This window comes from Dasypus novemcinctus, chromosome 21 (genome assembly GCF_030445035.2).
Source record: "Dasypus novemcinctus isolate mDasNov1 chromosome 21, mDasNov1.1.hap2, whole genome shotgun sequence".
Taxonomy (NCBI): Eukaryota; Metazoa; Chordata; class Mammalia; order Cingulata; family Dasypodidae; genus Dasypus; species Dasypus novemcinctus.
The window spans coordinates 62,545,026-62,557,026 of NC_080693.1; positions in this window are offsets into that span (position 1 = coordinate 62,545,026).

Here is a 12,001-nt window from a genome sequence, read left to right on the forward strand (position 1 = left end):
GTGCTTGCTTGGGAGGTTATGGGTGGTGCCAGCAATGTGTACATGAGAGCGTAGGTGATTTGAGCTAAAACCATGGCAATCACCCTAGGACTAAACCCAAACTTGACATTTGGGGGAAACAAAATATTGACTGGTTCTCCGGCTTTTTATCCCTTTCAGTTAAAAGGGAAGAACTGAAACAAACAAAATTCAGTGAAAGATAAAAGTTAGATGAGTGTTTGGTCAACAACTTTGGCAAAAATCCGAATCAGTAATAGTTTATGATATATATCATGTATCTACGATGTTCCAGGCACTCTCCTGGGCCATTTCTACTTATTCACTCATTTAATCCCAAAACATAGGGCCTTTTATCAACTCCATCTTACAGATGGGAGTAAGAGAGGTTGGGGCTTGCCCAAGGTTGCACAGGAAGTCAGAATTTGACTCCAGGCCCAGGGTGACCAACTTGTCCGGTTTGCTCAGGACGCTCCTGGTTTAGCACTCAATGTACCATGTCCTGGGAACCCCCTCAGTTCAGGCAAACCCAGATGAATGGTCACTTTACTTCTGCCTCTTATAAACAGTTTTTCAAGGCCGGTTATTTTGTAAATAAAGCCATACTTGCCTCTGGTCTACGTGATATCCAGTTTGCTGATCACTAGCAAGAGCTGGGGTGCTGTGAAAAGGCCCTTGCCAGGCAATTGCTATTGAAGTAAACTAGATTATACCTGGAGAAAATCTGTGGAGAGAACAAAAACAGGAGCCAAGGAAAATATTTCCAAATCAACATGAAGTAATGCCAGAGAGAGAATGGGATTGGCAATGAGCTGGCTCTGACAGAGGCAGGGACACAGTTGGGAAATACCTGAACTAATGAGGGTGATGGTGGTGGTGGGGTCACCAATGCTGGGTGAGGGCCATGTGGCAGACTCTGGTCTAAGCAGTTTACTGCATTAACTCATACAATCCTCATGATAACCATGTGAGGCGGGCACTGCTATTAGCCCCCCTTCACAGGTGAGGACTCTGAGGCTCAGAGAAGTTAAGTTAGGAGAATCCTTGTGGCAGCAAAGGAAACAACCTGCCTCAGGAGAGAATTACTTGAACAAGTCCTGGAAAAGTGATGTGACTGTATTAGTCAGGGTTCTCCAGGGAAACTGAACACATTTATTGAGATTATTATAGGAACTGGCTCACCCCACTGTGGGAACCGGCAAATCCGAACTCTGCAGGGCATGCTGCAAGCTGGGAACTCTGATGGTTTCAATGAATCCCCAGGAGAACTGGCTGGCTGAAGTAGAGATGGAAATTCTTCCTTCTGACTGCTGGACTCATCAGTTCTTCCTTTAAAGCCTGCAACTGATCAACTGATCCGATGAGACTTCTCTCATTGCTGAAGGCGATCTTCCTTGTTGATTGCAGAAGTAATCAGCTGCAGATGCAATCAACTTCCTAATGATTTAAATCCACAAAGTAGCCTCACAGTAACAATCAGGCTAGTGCTTGCTTGACCAAACAACTGGACACGATAACCTAGCCAAGTTGACACATGAACTTCATTCACCAGCACACGGACCTAGGTCTATTCTTAACTCAAAAGATTTTTCAAAATGTTTACTTCTGGCCATTTTTCCAGAGTCACTGAGAACAGAAGCATTTTTTCTAGGTCTGAAATCCTCCCAGATTTGAAGTGTCAATCTGTCTCCTTCAGGCACCAGACATTATTTCCCTGCATTCAGTGACTTTCATGTATGTGCAGAACTCACCACAGTTTCCAGGTTTTTCAGGCATCATCTGTGACTGGCCAGACAATTAGATGTTAATGTGTAACTGGTGAGAAAACATGGAAACCATTGGTCCAGGTAGCTGTCCTGGTGCTGCAGGAAGAGTCACCTGAATATCTGGGCGGGGCCCTCCAGGGCTGCTATTTCATGTTATGTATCTTGGTGCATTACCCATCTGTCACCTCCAAAGGCTTGCGACTAATTTTCATTTCTCCTGGTCCTTTACAAGAGGATTACCAATGGCTCCCTTTCTGGTGTGTAAAAATCTTTCCTTTTGGAAAGTGGACTTGGCCCAACGGATAGGGTGTCCGCCTACCACATGGGAGGTCCAACATTCAAACCCTGGGCCTCTTTGACCCTTGTGGAGCTGGCCCATGCGCAGTGCTGATGCACATGAGTGCCGTGCCACGCAGGGGTGTTCCTGCATGAAGGGAGCCCCACACTCAAGGAGTGCGCCCTGTAAGGAGGGCCGCCCAGCACAAAAAAGTGCAGCAAAGTTCAGCCTGCCTAAGAGTGGCGTTGCACACATGGAGAGCTGACACAACAAGATGACGCAAGAAAAAGGGACGCAGATTCCCAGTGCCCCTGATAGGGATAGAAGTGGTCACAGAGGAACGAACGACGAATGGACGCAGAGAGCAGACAACTGGGGTGGGGGGGGAGGTGCGGGGGAAGGGGAGAGAAATAAAAAAATAATCTTTAAAACAAACAAAAAAAAACCCTTTCCTTTTAAAATAATGTTCTGCAATAGGTAGAAAAGAGAACTGAGAAAATTTATGAAGCTATGAAGGATTTTTGTTCTGTTCTGAGGAGGGAGTCAGCCTGATCTGCCAAAATCCCAAAGGCTGTCCTTAATTCTGCTTTCAGATAGAACGCTTTAAAAAGAAGAGGGGTGGTTTAGCCAAATGTTCGTAGCAGCACTATTCACAACTGCCAGAAGGTGAAAACAACCCCAAATGTCCATCAATGGAGGGATGGATAAACAAATTGTGGTAAATACATACAATGGAATATTCATTCATAAAAAAGGAATGAAGCGCTGATACATGCTAAAAGGTGGTGAATCTTTACAAAAGTATGCTAAGTAAAAGGAGTAAGACACAAAATGTCACATATTTGTATGATTTCATTTACATGAAATAGCTACAGTAGGTAAATCCATAGAGACAGACCACAGATTGGTGGTTGCTAGGGGCTGTGGGGGAGGATGGAATGAGGAACAACTGCTTTATGGGTAGGGAGTTTTATTTCGGGGTGAGGAAAATGTTTTGGAACTAGATAGAGCAGGTGGTTGCACAACATTGTGAACGTACTAAATGCCATAAATTATTCACTTTAAAATGATTAACTTGATGTTATGTGAATTTCACCTCAATTTTAAAAAAGAGGAATATATATATTTTTAGATTTTTAAAAAAAATTTCTCTCCCCTTCCCCGCCCCACCAGTTGTCTGCTGTGTCCACTTGCTGTGTGTTCTTCTGTGACCACTTCTATCCTTATCAGCAGCGCTGGGAATCTGTGTTTCTTTTCGTTTCGTCATCTTGTTTTATCAGCTCTCTGTGTGTGTGGCGCCGTTCCTGGGCAGGCTGCACTTTCTTTTGTGTTGGGCAGCTCTCCTTATGGGGTGCACTCCTTGTGCGTGGGGCTTCCCTACGCGGGGACACCATTGCATGGCACGGCACTCCTTGCGCGCATCAGCACTGCGCATGGGCCAGCTGCACACGGGTCAAGGCGGCCTGGGGTTTGAACTGCAGACCTCCCATGTGGTAGGCAGATGCCCTAACCACTGGGCCAAGTCCACTTCCTGGAATATTTTTATTTATTTTTATTTTTTATTTATTTAAAGATTTATTTTTTATTTATTTCTTTCCCCTTCCCTGCACTGCAACCCCACCCCCCCAAGGTGTCTGCTCTCTGTGTCCATTCACTGTGTGTTCTTTTGTGCCCGCTTGTATTTTTGTCAGTGGCACCCGGAATCTCTGTGTCGTTGCATCATCTTGCTGTGTCAGCTCTCCATGTGTGCTGTGACATCCTGGGCAGGCTGCACTTTTTTTGCGCTGGGCGGCTCTCCTTACGGGGCACACTCCTTGCGCGTGGGGCTCCCCTACGTGGGGGACACCCCTGCATGGCACGGTACTTCTTGTGCGCATCAGCGCTGTGGGTGGGCCAGCACATCACATGGGTCAGGAGGCTCTGGGTTGAACCTTAGACCTCTCATGTAGTAGGCGGACACCCTATCTGTTGGGCCAAATCCGCTTCCCTATTTTGTTTTATTTTGTTGTTACCCTTTGCTTTTTTTTTTTTTCATAGTATGTTTCAGGATGGTCAGAAAGAGCATTAAAAATGCGGATGGCTCCTTCAATGACCCAGCTTTCTGCTCATCACTGTTTCTAGGAAGAATGATTTCACACTCACATGAATCATCTGTCTAAAACAGTCAAATGATTGACCCTTCTCCTTTTACAACTGTGAGCAGAAAAGTAGTCTTGGGCGCTCAATTCTCTGAGGGCTCTCAAGTTCCCCAGCAAGACCACTGGGTAATTAATGGTCCAGAGAATAGTCAGGTGGGACAGATACAGGGCTGGTATCAATCTGAAGAAAGCCTGGAGGGCAGAATTTTTCAAAAATCATTTTAAAAATATTTTAAGATAATAGATGCTCCATTATAAAAATTTAAAGCTTCATATAGGGGGGTAGAAAAAGTAAGATCCCTCCTTCACCCCCTCTCACCAGTTGCTCGTGCTCCCTTTCAGATGTATATGTAGAAAAGCATCTGTTTCTAAGTAGGTTTATATCCATTAGTATCCATCTAGCCTTTAAAATGCAGTAACAATAAAATCTTACCATCCATATCACTCTGTCCCTTCCTGGCTACTTATCTTCAGTATACGATTGTACCATGATTCATTTAAAACATTTCCTTGGTGATAGATGTTTGGGTTATTTCTAGTTTTTCCCTATTACAAGCAACGCAGCAATGAACATCTTTGTGCATGTGTGCATTTAGTTTTGCACACTTGTGTGCCTATATCTATAGGATAAAGTCCTAAAAATAATTCTGGGCCCTGGAACCACACATACACACACACACACAAGCCTATAAGCTGAAGAGATCCCCACCCAAGAAAGTCAGTTAGGGCCACCCAATTGAGGAAAACACTGTGTGTTCCTGGCACCTGGGTCATTTCAGACTGGAATACAAACTGGAGGGAAGGTTTGCCCTCATTTTAAATGGTCACCTTGGCCTTCTGATTTCTAAGTCAGCCTATTAATGAATTTGGCAAGCTTCAGTACATTTTCCAGAGACGTATCACCAATTTAGGTGGGAATGATAAAATTTACAGTCTAATTTCTTCACTTGAGGTTTGAGGTACTCCACCAAAGATTAGCATCCTAAGAGGCCCTGCTTGAAAGAACTTCCCGTAACTTTCCCCTCTTTCCCTGTACCTGTGCTTGTTGGGTGTTTTAAAAATATCTGTTGATGAAAGCAGATTTTGCCCAACGGATAGGGTGTCCGCCTACCACTTGGGAGATCCGCCGTTCAAACCCCAGGCCTCCTTGACCCGTGTGGAGCTGGCCCACGTGCAGTGCTGATGCGCGCAAGGAGTGCTGTGCCATGCAGGGGTGTCCCCCACGTAGGGGAGCCCCATGCGCAAGGAGTGCGCCGCGTAAGGAGAGCTGCCCAGCGCGAAAGAAGCTCAGCCTGCCCAAGAATGGCACCGCACACATGGAGAGCTGACGCAGCAAGATGACGCAACAAAATGAGACACAGATTCCTGGTGCTGCTGACAAGAATAGAAGCAGACACAGGAGAACACACAGCGAATGAACACAGAGAGCAGAAAACTGGGGGTGGGGGGTGGGGAAGGGAATAAATTTTTAAAAAATCTTTTAAAAATATATCTGTTAAATGAATTAATAACTGTAATATGATTTACCTCCCCTATGGAGTTTAGCCACTCCCTCCCGCCCCCACGGTGCTTAGCACATACTGGGTGCTTGATTGCTTGCTTGAATGACCAGATGCCTGGAGCCCCCGAGATCCAGCGTAAAATTGAGTTTTCATTTTTCCCAAAGCCCAGAGGGTTCCCAGGTTGGTCTTGGCTGAGCTGGAGGGGTCTGCCAAAGAAGCAAATTATCTTGCCATGGGGGTTTTCCTATTTATTTCCTCAGGATTGGGTCTGGTTGGAATCTAGCTAGAAACTTAGATTGTCCAAGACAGTTTCAAGCTAGAGATCCGTATCCGGCTTATTCTGCCTGCCCAGGGAACCGAAGCATCTGTCAGGTGCTGGGGAATCAGTGACAGATGCCTCCCAGAGGGTCTGGGAAGAGTGTTTGCAATTTTAGCTGGGGGAGATTCCCCAAGTGACAGCAACGCCTCTGCTTCCATTTTCATTTTGATCTAATTTCTGCATGTGATTTCTTAAATAATATTCTTCTGGTGACAAGGGGATAAAGCAGTGACAGGCCTGAATCATCTTCACGTGCTCAGCAGGAGAAATCACGTTTCCTTCTCCTGCACTGCCTACTAATAGAAAGGCAGAGTTCTCACCTCCCTGAGATTCAGGCAATGGAATGTTCTGTTGTCTCCTCGAATTAGCTTTAGATGCCATTTAGGGTAGCAAGAGGAGACTGCAGCTGTGGGTCTGGTTCATAAATCATTTGTTAGCTCCTGGAGTACTCATTCTTTTTCTCTTGAGCACTTTTGTACTTGGGTCATAGGTTTCTCAAACAGCTTGCTTTGGAAGCAAGACCTTTCAATGCTGGAAGATATAATGATTTCTGGGGCCAGCAAGCATTTATTTGGAGAACTTTCTGAAGGGCTGGCAGGCAGGAGAAGTGCCTCTGTCAGGCATCTAGCAATTTGAACTCAGAATACATGAATCCATGAAGGAGCCACAAACGTTCAGTTTGGGATGGAGCAAGGTGTAGTGTAGTGTAGAGTGAGAGTGAGTGCCTTTTTTTTGCTTCTTATTAGCTGTGTCACATGGGACAAGTTATTTCAATCCTCTGAATCACATTTATTCATTCATCAAATGGCTACTGTTTGATAGCAAATGCAATGAATTTGGTAGCGAATGCAATGAATGATTGAGTTTATTGAACAACTACTATGTCCCTGGCACCGTGGTGGGTGTCTTTTCATCATTTTTCTCACTATAAAATGTTGGTAATACTGTACTTGCTCTCTCTCCTTCCAGGGTTGCTTTGGGACTTAAAATAAGATAATAAATGGGAAAGTACTTTGGAAACGGCAAAGCATAGAACCATGTAGAGGCCTGTTGCCCCTTCCTTTTATTCAGATTTCCCACATCCCCTGCTTTCTCCTCCCACCCTTCTAAGTCTGTGCAAGTTCGCCTGGGTGTGGCTTCTTGGGACTGATTATTCACCATGCCACCCAAGTCCGCTGTAGACACATAGCTGAGAGTGTAGCATTTCTTTCTGAACCTATGCCCCTAGGTGCACGTGTCATCTTGACATGTACAACATCTCTGGGAACTCCAGCTTCCCACATGATATAGGAGAGTGAGGCTGAATGTGTATATGACTCACGTGAAGTTTGAAGGTCTGGGTTGGTAACTTTGTGCTGTTCATTCCCACATTGCCAGAGACAAGATCTTAGTGACCAGATGAGCTCTGTCTCCTGCAGTGAAAATAGCAGGGGCTCAGGAGTCAGATTCTCCAATCCAGGGATCTCTGCTTTGCCAGTTACTAGTTACGTAGAGATGACTTTACCCAGCTGAGGCAAAAAGAGGGATCAGCAGACTATCCCTGTCTACATGTAATAACATGACTTTAAAATGCTGTTTGACCTAATGTAAGGGGGAAATGGAAAGGACAAATGAGTTTATATGGCTATGAGTCTCTAAAAAAGAGTCTGGAGGTTGTCAGAAGGATTGCCCTTATACACACCTGAGCAGAGTCTCAGAGACAGATAAAGTAGATACAACCCCAGGTATTGGTTCTTTTAAGGGATAAAGAGACCCACGGGTTCTATGGTCATGGCAGATGGGGTTCGCTGCCATGTCAGATGGCCCTTCTTTGGAGCTGGTGTTTCTGCGTGATGGACCTGGACTCCGATGGGATTTCTTTTCACAAGACTTTCATGCTACTTTACTGGAATTGTAGTTGGTGTTGGGGTTTAAGATATATTTAGGGGATTTGAATCTCTGGACTGACAATATGATAGCCAGGCCCTGAGCCTCAACAGACTTCAGCTCCTACACTCTGATTTATTGGACTTACCCCACTCAGCTAACATGGAGTTGAAGAAGGTCAACCACCACACCATGGAGCCTAGAGTGCCTACAACTGAAAGCAGGAGGATTGCATCCAGTATCCATGTGGAATCTAAGCCCCCACTTGACATAGATGTGCAATGGACACAACCAATCCAATGTCCACAGAGAAGATGTGGCATTGGTGTGGGAAGGGTGGCCATGGTGGCTGCTGGGTGCGGGGAATGGGAGGAAGAGATGAGATGTGGAGGCGTTTTCGGGACTTGGAGTTGTCCTGGGTGGTGCTTCACGGACAGCTACGGGACATTGTAGATCCCCCCAGGGCCCACTGGATGGAACGTGGGAGAGTGTGGGCTATGATGTGGACCATTGACTATGGGGTGCAGCGATGCCCAGAGATGTACTTACCAGGTGCAATGGATGTGTCATGATGATGGGAGAGAGTGTTGCTGTGGGGGGAGAGGGGGGTGGGGGTGGTGGGGTTGAATGGGACTTCATATTTTTTTAATGTAATATTTTTTAAAAAAATGAATAAAAATAAAATAAAAAATTAAAAAATTAAAAAAAAATAGATCTTACAGTGATGAAAGGCACAATGTAAAAAAAAAAAGAGGGATCTAGTGGAAGGATACTTAGGCATCTAGAATTGGGGATAACTGGAATCAGGGACTTAAATGACACTAAGACATACTCTCCTCTCTGTTCCTCCTTCCACCCACCCCCCATGTGTTGGCTTTATTCTTTCAGTTCAATCTTTCTCCCCAGAGAGGAGAGTGTGGCTTCTGGTAACTCCTGTATCTCATGGATCATAGCTTTACCATCAGAGAAGGCCTGGGTCTCTTCCCTTAATTCCAATTTCAAAAATCCTGGAGAAGAACTCTGATTGGCTTGGCTTGGATCAGGTGCCTAGTCCTAGACCAATGAACTGTGGCAAGGTGGGGGTATAGTTATGTGGTGGAGATGGAACTGTGGGGTACCATTCCTGAGAGGGGGAAAAATAACCATAAGCCTGACTGGCAGTTAACCCACATACACAATTACTTCTCTCTGAGCCTCTGTTTTCTCATATGTAAAATGGGTCTAATAATACCATCCAGTGCCACAATGAGGTACCCAGCTCTCACATTCTGACATCTTCAACTTGGGTTTGTTATTACTGGGGAGTGAAATTTAATGAGGTAAATCAGGAAAACTTTCATTTATTAATAAAAAGAGGGGAGCTGGGGAGCAGTGTAGCTCAAGTCACTGAGCCCCCGCTTCCCATGTTTGAGGTCCTGGGTTCAATCCCTGGTACTGCCTTAAAAAAAAAAAAAAAAGGGAAGGGGGTATAGCTCAGTTGTTGAGCGCCTGCTTACTATATACAACATACGGGGTTCAATCCCCGGTACCGCCTTAAAAAGAAAAGAAAAAAAATTTGATTTGGTAACCTGCAACATTTACTTTCACTTTCATACCAGAAGTGTGCCAGGCAGTTACTTGTAAACCTAAATTATTTCCTAGGCAAGACCTAAATTCTGGAATTCAGTGTCTAATTTTATTAGTTTCCTGCCTGCTAAAACAAATACCATATAATGGGTTAGTTTAAGTAAGGGACATTTATTAGCTCACGATTTCAGAGTCTAGAAGGCTTGCTTTCTCCCAGGGTATCTCCTGGCTGGCCAGTAATCTTTCAGTTCCTGGCTTTTCTGTCACGTGACTGTGTCTTCTCCTTTCACTTTGGGGTTCCACTGACTGTCAGTTTCTGGCTGCTCCCAGTGACTTCTTCCATGTCCAATTTTCTTTGTTTATAAGGACTTCAGCCATAATGGATTTAGATCACCCTCATTCCATTTTGGAACAATTTAACTAATAACATCTTCAAAGGTCCTATTTACAAACAGATTCATACCCAAAGGACAGAGTTTGGGATCTGAACATGGCTTTTGCAGTGGAGATGATTCAATCCTCAACACCAATTAAATAATATGTCTAAACCTGGCAAATGAAATAGGGTAAATATTAAAAAATGCAAACTGATCTAAAAAGTATTATTACAGACCTGACATAAAGACAAAAGATATAAAGGAACATAACTGAGCATGAAATCTTTCTGTTTTATGTAAACTTGTTCTGAAACTAATAAAGGGAAAAGTAAAATGTAGAAAACGTAAAGGGATAGTTTTTTATTTTTATTTTTTTGTTTATTTTATTTTATTTTATTTTAAAGATTTATTTATTTATTTCTCTCCCCTTCCCGCCCCTCCACCCTGGTTGTCTGTTCTGTGTGTCTATTTGCTGCGTCTTCTTTGTCTGCTTCTGTTGTTGTCAACGGCACCGCAATCTGTGTTTCTTTTTGTTGCGTCACCTTGTTGTGTCAGCTCTCCGTGTGTGCGGCACCATTCCTGGGCAGGCTGCACTTTCTTTCATTCTGGGCGGCTCTCCTTACGGGGCGCAATCCTTGTGCGTGGGGCTCCCCTATGCAGGGACACCCCTGCGTGGCACAGCACTCCTTGCGCGCATCAGCACTGCGCATGGGCCAGCTCCACACGGGTCAAGGAGGCCCGGGGCTTGAACCGCGGACCTCCCATGTGGTAGACGATGCCCTAACTACTAGGCCAAGTCCGCCACCCCAAGTTTTTTTTAAATAAACTACAAATGAAGAAATCTAAAGCTATAATAAAAATACATTTACAATAGCATGTACAATTAATCTTTCTTTTACATTTACAGAAATAGCTGGATGACACTCAAAGTGCATGTTTCCCTGCACTCTGGGAGAAGAAAGGTCTCTTTGGTATCAGGAGTGGTAAGAACCTGAGCACAGTCTCCTATGTGGCCAAGAGTAAATTTCTTGATCACAAACACAGTTCACATTCATAGGTAGCTGTGAATGACCAGCTCAGGACTTGACAATGGGTGGCAATCTGGCTTTTAGAAAGAGTTGGAAGTTATAGCTCAAGGTTAAAACAACCCTGCTCAAATTTGCCTCTGTAAAGCAGTCAAAATCAGAGGCCCCATCATTTGAAGTCTGGCCCAATGGCCCTGCTGCCTGTCTCCCCACCTTCCTGTATCTTCTTGTTGTTCCTACCTACCTCTTAGGATTGCAGTGATAATGGCTAAAGTACCTAGGCATGTGCCTAAGTAGGTGCTCAAAAACCAATAATGCTCTTTCTTTTTCCTGTGATTCAAAATCTCAAAAAATATTATGGACACACACAAAGTTGGCTATAGACATTCACTTGTAAAAGCATACCACATGGCTCAAAAATTGCCCATGATGCCCTCCGATTTGTTTAAAATTGGCCCCAAGGATCCCACAGTGATTCTCAATTTGGCCTGAGCAAGCTCTATTTGAAAAATTTCTCAGTGTTCTAAATGCTTTCCTGGCCCATAAGGAATCAGGAAGGCTAGAGCATGTTTGGATGAAGATTAACATCTAGCCCATGAAAATATATAAAAGGCTTATTTTAGTTATCTTATATTACACAGACACACAAATATAATTATAGTATATGGCATGTCAAAGGTTCAAAATAGCAGAATAGCTATTTAGATTATAGTTTAGAATTTCTCAAATCACTACCTTTTCCTAAGAAGTCCATACCCTCATGAAATTGTTAGCTTAAAAAAAAACCAGGAAATCTAGATTGTCCTCTGAATGTACAGTCTTCACCATATAGCAGAACATCTGTAATAGCCATGTGAGTTTGGACAAACCACTGAATCTCTTCAGTTTACATTGTGTGCCTACAACGTACAAGGCTTAGGGATGAATTTCTGTGGGATGACTAAGACATGCCTTTAAGGAGAATGGCATGTTGGGTAGGGACTTTCAGTAGAAGTACAGAATCTGCAATAGTTCTGGAAACATACAGCATATAGAGAAGTGGGAACTAGTAAATGGTCTGATTTGGTTAAAGTGTACAGAACATGTAGAGGAGATGGGGGAGTTCAGGTTTTGGGGTTGCTAGTTACTGGATGTAAAGGTCATAAAGGAGGGACAGACACATCATAGA